At 45.6% G+C, this 16,862-nt stretch overlaps 2 long non-coding RNA genes across 2 annotated transcripts in view; both read right to left on the reverse strand.

Moving 5' to 3' along the window:
* LOC140693502 (uncharacterized) overlaps window positions 1-16,862 on the reverse strand; it is a 542,527-nt gene that overhangs the window by 396,500 nt on the left and 129,165 nt on the right. The window lies entirely within an intron of this gene.
* On the reverse strand, window positions 8,580-13,522 carry LOC140693504 (uncharacterized). The gene is made up of 3 exons (XR_012069255.1): window positions 13,341-13,522; window positions 10,079-10,151; window positions 8,580-8,705 (listed from the first exon to the last, which is right to left on the reverse strand). It is a non-coding gene; the product is annotated as an uncharacterized lncRNA (long non-coding RNA).

The raw sequence follows: 16,862 nt of genomic DNA on the forward strand, positions 1-16,862 counted from the left end.
GTTGAAATTATCGATATGTCCCATGGCCACACCCAGTGCATCTGCAGGACCAGAGACCAATTTGGCATTTTGCTAATAGAGCATGTGTGGGGCTGAATGAGAGATATTGTGCATCGGGTCTGAGGGATCCAGGGGGCCTTGGGTTTGAATTCAGAATGAAAAGCCTTAGGATCTGCTACATTCATAACCTGGGCTGTGATTATGGTTTGGTTTGAGGCACAGGATGTGCAACAGCTCTGTGGTTGCCTTCGTGCACCCGTGCCACAAGGATGAGAGGACAAGGAAGTGTGGTCCAAGACCACAGCGTGAGAAGAGGAAGGATTTCCTTCAGTTTATCTCTCAAAAGCGGATGCTACATTTTGGATGGCACCGGCACGGTTCGGCAGCGAGGACACCAAGTTCGGGCTGCGGGATCATTCCAGCAGGCCCTGATGGGTGACATCCATAGATATGCTTCCACTGGTGTTTCTGTAGACAGAGAAGCTCTTGGAAGAACTGGTTTCAGTGGGACATTCCCGTGGCACTACAAAGCACAAGCGCACTCACACTCTGCTCTTCTGGAAACACTCCAAAATAACATAGAGTAGAATGCAGAGCTGAGAAGCTTGAGAAACTCCATTTCCACCAGAGGAAGTGTCCTGTGCTCTTTCAGATTTGTGAGATAAGCGTAATCAAAATGAGGTTATCCTAATCGAAATAGTATGGGGTGTTCATCACAACAAAGGCAACACCAGCAATTGGAGATAGACCAAACAACACACACAGGAACAGGACATGGCATCAATGTCTAGGAAAATTTGTCCTCACAGAAATCCCATGCAATAGTGTAGAGCCAAGAGTCTAAAGTTTTCACTTAACCAAGCCCTAGAAGTCTACATTAGATACCTGAAATTACCTGACCAGTAGAGATGAAGAAATACAGTAAAAGGAAAAGGAAGTACCATTTTCAGTTCCAAAGAGATTGAAGGCCCTAAAGATAAGCGTTCAGACAACTAGACTGCAAAACGCTCTCCAGAGCAAGTATTGAAAATGGAGGTGAGGGAAACACTGAAGAACAACAGTGTCTCAGAATCACAAAAGGCAGAATACCAGAAAAGGGGAAGAGAAAGCCTAAAGACGAGCCAAATAATCTCAGAAAACTCAGTGGATGAGAAAATATCAGGGCTAACATTCCGTCCTAAGCAGACGAGATATTGCAGGGGGACGCGTGAATGACTTTGAAGACAGGGGAACACAAATCCCTCGGTCAGAAGCACACATAGGAAAGCAAGTGCCAACCAATGAAAACATTGCTGTTGAATCCTGGTTGAAGACAAGGCATGAAAGACTAAAATTCGAAAGAGTCCCAGATGGAAAAGCAAGAGATAAAGAAACAAACAATGTTTGAAAAGTTATGTGTAGAAAAATCAGACTGAAACTTGCTGAAAGCCAAGATAGAATCATCTAGGCGAATTCAGGAAGTACACAGCGTCCAAAAGAGGTGGAATCCCAATAGACTTAGCAGCAGCTGTATGATCCAAATCAACAAAGTTCATGAGCATCCCAGTGATTTAAAATGCGCTTGGAGGAAAGCAACATCGTCACAAGAGAACCTCCAGAGGGGTTTCAGCTGCTATCTCAGCAGCAATATTGCAGGACAGGGAGGAGTGCCAGGACATAGACCATAGCTTGAATGGCAAAATGCTGCCATCTAGGGTAGCCTATGCCACATGACCACCATTTCTAATAACAGCAGAGCTAGAGATTGCCACAGACCTGCAAATCTTAAAAGAATTCAGCACTTCGAAACTTATCCTAAAAGAAAGGTTGAGAATTCTCCCCTGAAGGGATAAGCTGCAAGATGAAATGGAAAGAAGAAAACCCTTATTGGAAATGCAAGAAGAGCATGAGTGGAAAAGAAGAAACAAGAAGAAGGCAAGGAGGACATCAAAACCCTAAAGATGGGAGAGGGAAGCAGGAAATCATAGGGGATTGGAAGCAGTATCTTAAGGGAGTCAGCTTATATGACTCTCTGTTGGAAGCAAACGGAGAGATGCATGGCCTGACGTGTTTGTGAAAAAAACGAGAAGCAGACCAAGAAAGAATCAAACAAACAAACAACACAAAAAGGGTAGGGTAACATGAATATTCAAAAGAAATTACTCAAGGTGATATCAAGGATCATTCAGTACGCATCGACCCAGTATCGCGGCTTGAATGTACTCAACACAGCTGTATTCGGAAATCAGAGGCGTGCATTTATATTCGTAAATATTGATTCATATGAGCATATAGTGACCTAACCCAAATGCCGATTTGGAATCCAATGGATTCCTAGTCCGTGATATAGACTTGCAAGTCTTCCAACAGGATGAATGAATGCCATCTTCTACACTACGTCGAGAAGAAATGGCACAAGCCTATAACAAGGAAAAGTAGCTCCGCAAAAGTGTACTAAGATCAAAAGAGACAGGCAGTAAAGTGCACATTGGGGATTGTATCATTCCTAGGAATTTCAGCCCCCTTGAAACAAATGGATAGATGTCCCGTGAATGCGGGTGTTTCAGCAGAAATCAACCGACGGCTATGTATTGTGGGTGTGCCCATATTACAGGAACAATAGTTTCCCTTAGTGGGTCTCTGTGTACTGTGAACTGTTAGAAAGTTTAAAGACGTGTGAAACATTCAACTGAAAATGGACACAATTCCCTCCGTTGCTACAGTGCATACAGATCTGAACAAAAAGAAAGAGGGAAGAACAAAGGCCCATGGGACGCTAGTGGGTAGAATCACATTTACCTTAGGAACCTCTCGTCGGATGCAGCCCCTCCCCCAACACTGACAAGATGCAGCAGCCATTGGGGATGGCAGTTAGCGGTTGGATTCCAGGTGGAATGTTGGTGTGTACCGCGAGGCTTGTTGTGGCTGGTGGATCCTAGGTAACCGGGCAGAGTTCTGTGGGTGGATCAGTGCGATGGAGGGGCTGCCGCCCTCTGTGGAGCTTGGCTTAGGTCTTTGGTCCGGGAAGCTGTGTCAGTTCGAGATACTGCTGCTGCCCAAAGACCTGAGTTCACGGGTCAGTTTCCAGAACCTGAAAGGGCAGACAGTGGAAGATCTGCCTGTCTTCAGCTTACTGGAGAGGCTCCGAGGTCCTTTCAGACTTGCCCAGTCCTGTTGAAGTCGACTTTATGGGAGACACGAAGAGAAGCTGGCCGAAAATATGGCTGCACGGATTGAGGAGAGATGCGAACACATTGATGAGAGATGTTCTGCTACAATAGAGAATACTGGCCTGGAGACAGCTGTAGAGGATAGCAGGCTCGAAAGGCATTCATGAGACATATTGAACCTCGCTGATACTAGCAGAAATCTACGGAGGGCCACCGTGGACTGGAGGAAGTTCCTCAATTCTCTGCTCCAAGAATGGGTCCAAGATCCCTGACGTCTAAAGAGAAGAGATGGCAGAGATGATAAAAACGCTCATGTTCTTGAAAGAGGTCAGATAATCCACACGACCCAAGGGGCAATTCCAAGCCATTCATATCAAAGTGCACCAAGCCCAGGTAAGCCTGTTCCCAGGTTTGGGCCAACCTATCAAGCACTTGCTCTTCTCTCCCCCTCACTCAGGCATCCATTTTGAGGGATCAGTACCTGATCTGCAATGAAGCCATTAAGAGAAGAGCAAGCCCCTCCTAGAATCAGAGTTCCTCTAGCTTCATCCTCTGTGAACAACAGGGAACCCCATAAAGGTCAAATACTCTCGTATGAAATAGATAGGAATTGAATACTTAGCTCCCACAAAGAAACGATGGCCTTCCGCTAGATTCAGCAAATGCTGGGTTTATGTCTTCTCTGGGGTGAAGGGAGTGTGGTAAGTGAGGGGAATCTTTGACTGAACTTGAATCTGTATTAGGCCTCCGTTTTTCAAGACAGTCTAGGTAAATATTAGAAGTCAGATAGTGAACGGAACTGTAAAAGTCGCCAATGACATGAAAGACACAGCTTATGTGGACCGTCTTTCAATTGAGTCAAGCCCCCGGGGGCAATCTATCATGGGGGTGCAGACTTGGTTGCATTCAAGTGCTTTACCCAACATGATCGGATGATTAAGCGTTCTCATCACTGATAGAAGAACACCTGGTTCTCAGTAGCCTAGCATAGCTGCAGCAGGGTTCTCATAGCTATAATGCCTCTAGGTTCTTTGGATTCAAAGCTAAATGTATATATTTAGTTGGTTTTCTCTTGTATTTTCCTTGAGAGGGATGTTACACCTTGAAATGCCAACATTGACCAGTAGGTGTCATCGGGAGTAAAGGGCACCACATGCACAAGGGAATCCAAGCTTGGGGGTTATTTCATGTTTCCATTAGTTATTTCATGGTTCCTGTTGGTTTCGGAGGCTTCCACAGTAAAGAGTTGACATGACCCCTTTAACAGTTCGGACTGCTAGTTTGCATTCTATCTGTCTATGTTTTCCTTAGAGCTGACAAAATGTTACCGAAATTGACAAGTCTGGCTTCTAGGTCGATTTAGTATGTTTCAGAAACTAACTTCATTTTCGTATAACTCCCAAAACATTTATATCAATTCTATTAAATTTTTAAAGACTGCAAATGAGAGATCAACACAATGTCAAAACTGGAGTCTTCGGACAATCCCTCCCACCACGGCTGTATAGAAACCAAGAGATAAAAAAAAATCACATTTCTGTGAAATGTATCTGGAAAGTGTTGATTCATCGATGCCCAGTTGACAGAGAAGCAGTGCAACCTGCGCTCACTCGCTCCCATGAACACAGCAATGGAAACATCCACTCACCCAGCCCTTGGCACAGGACACTTGCCGAAGAGAGGTCTGTTACTTCCAAAGACAGGATGAGGCCTCAGAACACCTGGAAGCAGGAGAAGGAAAAGCAGGGAATGGATACCAGTGCATGGTCTGAGCCCTGTTGATGGAGCAGTAAAGGTGAAACTCTCTTTAACTTGGACGCACACTCTCAAGCGGACAGGAGACATGGGATTGAAGGTGATGCGCTGAGTGTTAGAAGAGTGCACAGCAGATGCTTGGCTGACAGAACTCAAAGAATCCAGTGCAAAATATCCCCACAGTTGATTCTGAGACCAAGCTCCGAGCTGCCAAATTTGAGGTAGCAGAGGCAGCGTTCAGGGAGGGATAGGGCTACGGATGATGGCACACGCTGAGTCTCAGGGATCTGGAGTGCGTTGTGGGATGTGGTGGGACCTATCAAGAGATCAAACCGACCTGGGACCCCAATGAGCAAGCAACCACCCTGGCGCACGCAGTTGAAATTATCGATATGTCCCATGGCCACACCCAGTGCATCTGCAGGACCAGAGACCAATTTGGCATTTTGCTAATAGAGCATGTGTGGGGCTGAATGAGAGATATTGTGCATCGGGTCTGAGGGATCCAGGGGGCCTTGGGTTTGAATTCAGAATGAAAAGACTTAGGATCTGCTACATTCATAACCTGGGCTGTGATTATGGTTTGGTTTGAGGCACAGGATGTGCAACAGCTCTGTGGTTGCCTTCGTGCACCCGTGCCACAAGGATGAGAGGACAAGGAAGTGTGGTCCAAGACCACAGCGTGAGAAGAGGAAGGATTTCCTTCAGTTTATCTCTCAAAAGCGGATGCTACATTTTGGATGGCACCGGCACGGTTCGGCAGCGAGGACACCAAGTTCGGGCTGCGGGATCATTCCAGCAGGCCCTGATGGGTGACATCCATAGATATGCTTCCACTGGTGTTTCTGTAGACAGAGAAGCTCTTGGAAGAACTGGTTTCAGTGGGACATTCCCGTGGCACTACAAAGCACAAGCGCACTCACACTCTGCTCTTCTGGAAACACTCCAAAATAACATAGAGTAGAATGCAGAGCTGAGAACCTTGAGAAGCTCCATTTCCACCAGAGGAAGTGTCCTGTGCTCTTTCAGATTTGTGAGATAAGCGTAATCAAAATGAGGTTATCCTAATCGAAATAGTATGGGGTGTTCATCACAACAAAGGCAACACCAGCAATTGGAGATAGACCAGACAACACACACAGGAACAGGACATGGCATCAATGTCTAGGAAAATTTGTCCTCACAGAAATCCCATGCAATAGTGTAGAGCCAAGAGTCTAAAGTTTTCACTTAACCAAGCCCTAGAAGTCTACATTAGATACCTGAAATTACCTGACCAGTAGAGATGAAGAAATACAGTAAAAGGAAAAGGAAGTACCATTTTCAGTTCCAAAGAGATTGAAGGCCCTAAAGATAAGCGTTCAGACAACTAGACTGCAAACCGCTCTCCAGAGCAAGTATTGAAAATGGAGGTGAGGGAAACACTGAAGAACAACAGTGTCTCAGAATCACAAAAGGCAGAATACCAGAAAAGGGGAAGAGAAAGCCTAAAGACGAGCCAAATAATCTCAGAAAACTCAGTGGATGAGAAAATATCAGGGCTAACATTCCGTCCTAAGCAGACGAGTTATTGCAGAGGGACGCGTGAATGACTTTGAAGACAGGGGAACACAAATCCCTCGGTCAGAAGCACACATAGGAAAGCAAGTGCCAACCAATGAAAACATTGCTGTTGAATCCTGGTTGAAGACAAGGCATGAAAGACTAAAATTCGAAAGAGTCCCAGATGGAAAAGCAAGAGATAAAGAAACAAACAATGTTTGAAAATTTATGTGTAGAAAAATCAGACTGAAACTTGCTGAAAGCCAAGATAGAATCATCTAGGCGAATTCAGGAAGTACACAGCGTCCAAAAGAGGTGGAATCCCAATAGACTTAGCAGCAGCTGTATGATCCAAATCAACAAAGTTCATGAGCATCCCAGTGATTTAAAATGCGCTTGGAGGAAAGCAACATCGTCACAAGAGAACCTCCAGAGGGGTTTCAGCTGCTATCTCAGCAGCAATATTGCAGGACAGGGAGGAGTGCCAGGACATAGACCATAGCTTGAATGGCAAAATGCTGCCATCTAGGGTAGCCTATGCCACATGACCACCATTTCTAATAACAGCAGAGCTAGAGATTGCCACAGACCTGCAAATCTTAAAAGAATTCAGCAGTTCGAAACTTATCCTAAAAGAAAGGTTGAGAATTCTCCCCTGAAGGGATAAGCTGCAAGATGAAATGGAAAGAAGAAAACCCTTATTGGAAATGCAAGAAGAGCATGAGTGGAAAAGAAGAAACAAGAAGAAGGCAAGGAGGACATCAAAACCCTAAAGATGGGAGAGGGAAGCAGGAAATCATAGGGGATTGGAAGCAGTATCTTAAGGGAGTCAGCTTATATGACTCTCTGTTGGAAGCAAACGGAGAGATGCATGGCCTGACGTGTTTGTGAAAAAAACGAGAAGCAGACCAAGAAAGAATCAAATAAACAAACAACACAAAAAGGGTAGGGTAACATGAATATTCAAAAGAAATTACTCAAGGTGATGTCAAGGATCATTCAGTACGCATCGACCCAGTATCGCGGCTTGAATGTACTCAACACAGCTGTATTCGGAAATCAGAGGCGTGCATTTATATTCGTAAATATTGATTCATATGAGCATATCGTGACCTAACCCAAATGCCGATTTGGAATCCAATGGATTCCTAGTCCGTGAAATAGAGTTGCAAGTCTTCCAACAGGATGAATGAATGCCATCTTCTACACTACGTCGAGAAGAAATGGCACAAGCCTATAACAAGGAAAAGTAGCTCCGCAAAAGTGTACTAAGATCAAAAGAGACAGGCAGTAAAGTGCACATTGGGGATTGTATCATTCCTAGGAATTTCAGCCCCCTTGAAACAAATGGATAGATGTCCCGTGAATGCGGGTGTTTCAGCAGAAATCAACCGACGGCTATGTATTGTGGGTGTGCCCATATTACAGGAACAATAGTTTCCCTTAGTGGGTCTCTGTGTACTGTGAACTGTTAGAAAGTTTAAAGACGTGTGAAACATTCAACTGAAAATGGACACACTTCCCTCCGTTGCTACAGTGCATACAGATCTGAACAAAAGGAAAGAGGGAAGAACAAAGGCCCATGGGACGCTAGTGGGTAGAATCACATTTACCTTAGGAACCTCTCGTCGGATGCAGCCCCTCCCCCAACAATGACAAGATGCAGCAGCCATTGGGGATGGCAGTTAGCGGTTGGATTCCAGGTGGAATGTTGGTGTGTACCGCGAGGCTTGTTGTGGTTGGTGGATCCTAGGTAACCGGGCAGAGTTCTGTGGGTGGATCAGTGCGATGGAGGGGCTGCCGCCCTCTGTGGAGCTTGGCTTATGTCTTTGGTCCGGGAAGCTGTGTCAGTTCGAGATACTGCTGCTGCCCAAAGACCTGAGTTCACGGGTCAGTTTCCAGAACCTGAAAGGGCAGACAGTGGAAGATCTGCCTGTCTTCAGCTTACTGGAGAGGCTCTGAGGTCCTTTCAGACTTGCCCAGTCCTGTTGAAGTCGACTTTATGGGAGACACGAAGAGAAGCTGGCCGAAAATATGGCTGCACGGATTGAGGAGAGATGCGAACACATTGATGAGAGATGTTCTGCTACAATAGAGAATACTGGCCTGGAGACAGCTGTAGAGGATAGCAGGCTCGAAAGGCATTCATGAGACATATTGAACCTCGCTGATACTAGCAGAAACCTACGGAGGGCCACCGTGGACTGGAGGAAGTTCCTCAATTCTCTGCTCCAAGAATGGGTCCAAGATCCCTGACGTCTAAAGAGAAGAGATGGCAGAGATGATAAAAACGCTCATGTTCTTGAAAGAGGTCAGATAATCCACACGACCCAAGGGGCAATTCCAAGCCATTCATATCAAAGTGCACCAAGCCCAGGTAAGCCTGTTCCCAGGTTTGGGCCAACCTATCAAGCACTTGCTCTTCTCTCCCCCTCACTCAGGCATCCATTTTGAGGGATCAGTACCTGAGCTGCAATGAAGCCATTAAGAGAAGAGCAAGCCCCTCCTAGAATCAGAGTTCCTCTAGCTTCATCCTCTGTGAACAACAGGGAACCCCATAAAGGTCAAATACTCTCATATGAAATAGATAGGAATTGAATACTTAGCTCCCACAAAGAAACGATGGCCTTCCGCTAGATTCAGCAAATGCTGGGTTTATGTCTTCTCTGGGGTGAAGGGAGTGTGGTAAGTGAGGGGAATCTTTGACTGAACTTGAAACTGTATTAGGCCTCCGTTTTTCAAGACAGTCTAGGTAAATATTAGAAGTCAGATAGTGAACGGAACTGTAAAAGTCGCCAATGACATGAAAGACACAGCTTATGTGGACCGTCTTTCAATTGAGTCAAGCCCCCGGGGGCAATCTATCATGGGGGTGCAGACTTGGTTGCATTCAAGTGCTTTACCCAACATGATCGGATGATTAAGCGTTCTCATCACTGATAGAAGAACACCTGGTTCTCAGTAGCCTAGCATAGCTGCAGCAGGGTTCTCATAGCTATAATGCCTCTAGGTTCTTTGGATTCAAAGCTAAATGTATATATTTAGTTCGTTTTCTCTTGTATTTTCCTTGAGAGGGATGTTACACCTTGAAATGCCAACATTGACCAGTAGGTGTCATCGGGAGTAAAGGGCACCACATGCACAAGTGAATCCAAGCTTGGGGGTTATTTCATGTTTCCATTAGTTATTTCATGGTTCCTGTTGGTTTCGGAGGCTTCAACAGTAAAGAGTTGACATGACCCCTTTAACAGTTCGGACTGCCAGTTTGCATTCTATCTGTCTATGTTTTCCTTAGAGCTGACAAAATGTTACCGAAATTGACAAGTCTGGCTTCTAGGTCGATTTAGTATGTTTCAGAAACTAACTTCATTTTCGTATAACTCCCAAAACATTTATATCAATTCTATTAAATTTTTAAAGACTGCAAATGAGATATCAACACAATGTCAAAACTGGAGTCTTCGGACAATCCCTCCCACCACGGCTGTATAGAAACAAAGAGATAAAAAAAAATCACATTTCTGTGAAATGTATCTGGAAAGTGTTGATTCATCGATGCCCAGTTGACAGAGAAGCAGTGCAACCTGCGCTCACTCGCTCCCATGAACACAGCAATGGAAACATCCACTCACCCAGCCCTTGGCACAGGACACTTGCCGAAGAGAGGTCTGTTACTTCCAAAGACAGGATGAGGCCTCAGAACACCTGGAAGCAGGAGAAGGAAAAGCAGGGAATGGATACCAGTGCATGGTCTGAGCCCTGTTGATGGAGCAGTAAAGGTGAAACTCTCTTTAACTTGGACGCACACTCTCAAGCGGACAGGAGACATGGGATTGAAGGTGATGCGCTGAGTGTTAGAAGAGTGCACAGCAGATGCTTGGCTGACAGAACTCAAAGAATCCAGTGCAAAATATCCCCACAGTTGATTCTGAGACCAAGCTCCGAGCTGCCAAATTTGAGGTAGCAGAGGCAGCGTTCAGGGAGGGATAGGGCTACGGATGATGGCACACGCTGAGTCTCAGGGATCTGGAGTGCGTTGTGGGATGTGGTGGGACCTATCAAGAGAGCAAACCGACCTGGGACCCCAATGAGCAAGCAACCACCCTGGCGCACGCAGTTGAAATTATCGATATGTCCCATGGCCACACCCAGTGCATCTGCAGGACCAGAGACCAATTTGGCATTTTGCTAATAGAGCATGTGTGGGGCTGAATGAGAGATATTGTGCATCGGGTCTGAGGGATCCAGGGGGCCTTGGGTTTGAATTCAGAATGAAAAGCCTTAGGATCTGCTACATTCATAACCTGGGCTGTGATTATGGTTTGGTTTGAGGCACAGGATGTGCAACAGCTCTGTGGTTGCCTTCGTGCACCCGTGCCACAAGGATGAGAGGACAAGGAAGTGTGGTCCAAGACCACAGCGTGAGAAGAGGAAGGATTTCCTTCAGTTTATCTCTCAAAAGCGGATGCTACATTTTGGATGGCACCGGCACGGTTCGGCAGCGAGGACACCAAGTTCGGGCTGCGGGATCATTCCAGCAGGCCCTGATGGGTGACATCCATAGATATGCTTCCACTGGTGTTTCTGTAGACAGAGAAGCTCTTGGAAGAACTGGTTTCAGTGGGACATTCCCGTGGCACTACAAAGCACAAGCGCACTCACACTCTGCTCTTCTGGAAACACTCCAAAATAACATAGAGTAGAATGAAGAGCTGAGAACCTTGAGAAGCTCCATTTCCACCAGAGGAAGTGTCCTGTGCTCTTTCAGATTTGTGAGATAAGCGTAATCAAAATGAGGTTATCCTAATCGAAATAGTATGGGGTGTTCATCACAACAAAGGCAACACCAGCAATTGGAGATAGACCAGACAACACACACAGGAACAGGACATGGCATCAATGTCTAGGAAAATTTGTCCTCACAGAAATCCCATGCAATAGTGTAGAGCCAAGAGTCTAAATTTTTCACTTAACCAAGCCCTAGAAGTCTACATTAGATACCTGAAATTACCTGACCAGTAGAGATGAAGAAATACAGTAAAAGGAAAAGGAAGTACCATTTTCAGTTCCAAAGAGATTGAAGGCCCTAAAGATAAGCGTTCAGACAACTAGACTGCAAAACGCTCTCCAGAGCAAGTATTGAAAATGGAGGTGAGGGAAACACTGAAGAACAACAGTGTCTCAGAATCACAAAAGGCAGAATACCAGAAAAGGGGAAGAGAAAGCCTAAAGACGAGCCAAATAATCTCAGAAAACTCAGTGGATGAGAAAATATCAGGGCTAACATTCCGTCCTAAGCAGACGAGATATTGCAGAGGGACGCGTGAATGACTTTGAAGACAGGGGAACACAAATCCCTCGGTCAGAAGCACACATAGGAAAGCAAGTGCCAACCAATGAAAACATTGCTGTTGAATCCTGGTTGAAGACAAGGCATGAAAGACTAAAATTCGCAAGAGTCCCAGATGGAAAAGCAAGAGATAAAGAAACAAACAATGTTTGAAAAGTTATGTGTAGAAAAATCAGACTGAAACTTGCTGAAAGCCAAGATAGAATCATCTAGGCGAATTCAGGAAGTACACAGCGTCCAAAAGAGGTGGAATCCCAATAGACTTAGCAGCAGCTGTATGATCCAAATCAACAAAGTTCATGAGCATCCCAGTAATTTAAAATGCGCTTGGAGGAAAGCAACATCGTCACAAGAGAACCTCCAGAGGGGTTTCAGCTGCTATCTCAGCAGCAATATTGCAGGACAGGGAGGAGTGCCAGGACATAGACCATAGCTTGAATGGCAAAATGCTGCCATCTAGGGTAGCCTATGCCACATGACCACCATTTCTAATAACAGCAGAGCTAGAGAATGCCACAGACCTGCAAATCTTAAAAGAATTCAGCAGTTCGAAACTTATCCTAAAAGAAAGGTTGAGAATTCTCCCCTGAAGGGATAAGCAGCAAGATGAAATGGAAAGAAGAATACCCTTATTGGAAATGCAAGAAGAGCATGAGTGGAAAAGAAGAAACAAGAAGAAGGCAAGGAGGACATCAAAACCCTAAAGATGGGAGAGGGAAGAAGGAAATCATAGGGGATTGGAAGCAGTATCTTAAGGGAGTCAGCTTATATGACTCTCTGTTGGAAGCAAACGGAGAGATGCATGGCCTGACGTGTTTGTGAAACAAACGAGAAGCAGACCAAGAAAGAATCAAATAAACAAACAACACAAAAAGGGTAGGGTAACATGAATATTCAAAAGAAATTACTCAAGGAGATGTCAAGGATCATTCAGTACGCATCGACCCAGTATCGCGGCTTGAATGTACTCAACACAGCTGTATTCGGAAATCAGAGGCGTGCATTTATATTCGTAAATATTGATTCATATGAGCATATAGTGACCTAACCCAAATGCCGATTTGGAATCCAATGGATTCCTAGTCCGTGATATAGACTTGCAAGTCTTCCAACAGGATGAATGAATGCCATCTTCTACACTACGTCGAGAAGAAATGGCACAAGCCTACAACAAGGAAAAGTAGCTCCGCAAAAGTGTACTAAGATCAAAAGAGACAGGCAGTAAAGTGCACATTGGGGATTGTATCATTCCTAGGAATTTCAGCCCCCTTGAAACAAATGGATAGATGTCCCGTGAATGCGGGTGTTTCAGCAGAAATCAACCGACGGCTATGTATTGCGGATGTGCCCATATTACAGGAACAATAGTTTCCCTTAGTGGGTCTCTGTGTACTGTGAACTGTTAGAAAGTTTAAAGACGTGTGAAACATTCAACTGAAAATGGACACACTTCCCTCCGTTGCTACAGTGCATACAGATCTGAACAAAAGGAAAGAGGGAAGAACAAAGGCCCATGGGTTGCTAGTGGGTAGAATCACATTTACCTTAGGAACCTCTCGTCGGATGCAGCCCCTCCCCCAACACTGACAAGATGCAGCAGCCATTGGGGATGGCAGTTAGCCGTTGGATTCCAGGTGGAATGTTGGTGTGTACCGCGAGGCTTGTTGTGGCTGGTGGAACCTAGGTAACCGGGCAGAGTTCTGTGGGTGGATCAGTGCGATGGAGGGGCTGCCGCCCTCTGTGGAGCTTGGCTTAGGTCTTTGGTCCGGGAAGCTGTGTCAGTTCGAGATACTGCTGCTGCCCAAAGACCTGAGTTCACGGGTCAGTTTCCAGAACCTGAAAGGGCAGACAGTGGAAGATCTGTCTGTCTTCAGCTTACTGGAGAGGCTCCGAGGTCCTTTCAGACTTGCCCAGTCCTGTTGAAGTCGACTTTATGGGAGACACGAAGAGAAGCTGGCCGAAAATATGGCTGCACGGATTGAGGGGAGATGCGAACACATTGATGAGAGATGTTCTGCTACAATAGAGAATACTGGCCTGGAGACAGGTGCAGAGGATAGCAGGCTCGAAAGGCATTCATGAGACATATTGAACCTCGCTAATACTAGCAGAAACATACGGAGGGCCACCATGGACTGGAGCAAGTTCCTCAATTCTCTGCCCCAAGAACGGGTCAAAGATCCCTGACGTCTAAAGAGAAGAGATGGCAGAGATGATAAAGACGCTCATGTTCTTGAAAGAGGTCAGATAATCCACACGACCCAAGGGGCAATTCCAAGCCATTCAGATCAAAGTGCACCAAGCCCAGGTAAGCCTTTTCCCAGGTTTGGGCCTAGCTATCAAGCACTTGCTCTTCCCTCCCCTCCACTCAGGCATCCATTTTGAGGGATCAGTACCTGAGCTGCAATGAAGCCAGTAAGAGAAGAGCAAGCCCCTCCTAGAATCAGAGTTCCTCTAGCTTCATCCTCTGTGAACAACAGGGAACCCCATAAAGGTCAAATACTCTCGTATGAAATAGATAGGAATTGAATACTTAGCTCCCACAAAGAAACGATGGCCTTCCACTAGATTCAGCAAATGCTGGGTTTATGTCTTCTCTGGGGTGAAGGGAGTGTGGTAAGTGAGGGGAATCTTTGACTGAACTTGAATCTGTATTAGGCCTCCGTTTTTCAAGACAGTCTAGGTAAATATTAGAAGTCAGATAGTGAACTGAACTGTAAAAGTCGCCAATGACATGAAAGACACAGCTTATGTGGACCGTCTTTCAATTGAGTCAAGCCCCCGGGGGCAATCTATCATGGGGGTGCAGACTTGGTTGCATTCAAGTGCTTTACCCAACATGATCGGATGATTAAGCGTTCTCATCACTGATAGAAGAACACCTGGTTCTCAGTAGCCTAGCATAGCTGCAGCAGGGTTCTCATAGCTATAATGCCTCTAGGTTCTTTGGATTCAAAGCTAAATGTATATATTTAGTTGGTTTTCTCTTGTATTTTCCTTGAGAGGGATGTTACACCTTGAAATGCCAACATTGACCAGTAGGTGTCATCGGGAGTAAAGGGCACCACATGCACAAGGGAATCCAAGCTTGGGGGTTATTTCATGTTTCCATTAATTATTTCATGGTTCCTGTTGGTTTCGGAGGCTTCCACAGTAAAGAGTTGACATGACCCCTTTAACAGTTCGGACTGCTAGTTTGCATTCTATCTGTCTATGTTTTCCTTAGAGCTGACAAAATGTTACCGAAATTGACAAGTCTGGCTTCTAGGTCGATTTAGTATGTTTCAGAAACTAACTTCATTTTCGTATAACTCCCAAAACATTTATATCAATTCTATTAAATTTTTAAAGACTGCAAATGAGATATCAACACAATGTCAAAACTGGAGTCTTCGGACAATCCCTCCCACCACGGCTGTATAGAAACCAAGAGATAAAAAAAAATCACATTTCTGTGAAATGTATCTGGAAAGTGTTGATTCATCGATGCCCAGTTGACAGAGAAGCAGTGCAACCTGCGCTCACTCGCTCCCATGAACACAGCAATGGAAACATCCACTCACCCAGCCCTTGGCACAGGACACTTGCCGAAGAGAGGTCTGTTACTTCCAAAGACAGGATGAGGCCTCAGAACACCTGGAAGCAGGAGAAGGAAAAGCAGGGAATGGATACCAGTGCATGGTCTGAGCCCTGTTGATGGAGCAGTAAAGGTGAAACTCTCTTTAACTTGGACGCACACTCTCAAGCGGACAGGAGACATGGGATTGAAGGTGATGCGCTGAGTGTTAGAAGAGTGCACAGCAGATGCTTGGCTGACAGAACTCAAAGAATCCAGTGCAAAATATCCCCACAGTTGATTCTGAGACCAAGCTCCGAGCTGCCAAATTTGAGGTAGCAGAGGCAGCGTTCAGGGAGGGATAGGGCTACGGATGATGGCACACGCTGAGTCTCAGGGATCTGGAGTGCGTTGTGGGATGTGGTGGGACCTATCAAGAGAGCAAACCGACCTGGGACCCCAATGAGCAAGCAACCACCCTGGCGCGCGCAGTTGAAATTATCGATATGTCCCATGGCCACACCCATTGCATCTGCAGGACCAGAGACCAATTTGGCATTTTGCTAATAGAGCATGTGTGGGGCTGAATGAGAGATATTGTGCATCGGGTCTGAGGGATCCAGGGGGCCTTGGGTTTGAATTCAGAATGAAAAGCCTTAGGATCTGCTACATTCATAACCTGGGCTGTGATTATGGTTTGGTTTGAGGCACAGGATGTGCAACAGCTCTGTGGTTGCCTTCGTGCACCCGTGCCACAAGGATGAGAGGACAAGGAAGTGTGGTCCAAGACCACAGCGTGAGAAGAGGAAGGATTTCCTTCAGTTTATCTCTCAAAAGCGGATGCTACATTTTGGATGGCACCGGCACGGTTCGGCAGCGAGGACACCAAGTTCGGGCTGCGGGATCATTCCAGCAGGCCCTGATGGGTGACATCCATAGATATGCTTCCACTGGTGTTTCTGTAGACAGAGAAGCTCTTGGAAGAACTGGTTTCAGTGGGACATTCCCGTGGCACTACAAAGCACAAGCGCACTCACACTCTGCTCTTCTGGAAACACTCCAAAATAACATAGAGTAGAATGCAGAGCTGAGAACCTTGAGAAGCTCCATTTCCACCAGAGGAAGTGTCCTGTGCTCTTTCAGATTTGTGAGATAAGCGTAATCAAAATGAGGTTATCCTAATCGAAATAGTATGGGGTGTTCATCACAACAAAGGCAACACCAGCAATTGGAGATAGACCAGACAACACACACAGGAACAGGACATGGCATCAATGTCTAGGAAAATTTGTCCTCACAGAAATCCCATGCAATAGTGTAGAGCCAAGAGTCTAAAGTTTTCACTTAACCAAGCCCTAGAAGTCTACATTAGATACCTGAAATTACCTGACCAGTAGAGATGAAGAAATACAGTAAAAGGAAAAGGAAGTACCATTTTCAGTTCCAAAGAGATTGAAGGCCCTAAAGATAAGCGTTCAGACAACTAGACTGCAAAACGCTCTCCAGAGCA

The sequence above is a fragment of the Vicugna pacos genome, unplaced genomic scaffold, assembly GCF_048564905.1.
Source record: "Vicugna pacos unplaced genomic scaffold, VicPac4 scaffold_19, whole genome shotgun sequence".
In the NCBI taxonomy this organism is placed as follows: Eukaryota; Metazoa; Chordata; class Mammalia; order Artiodactyla; family Camelidae; genus Vicugna; species Vicugna pacos.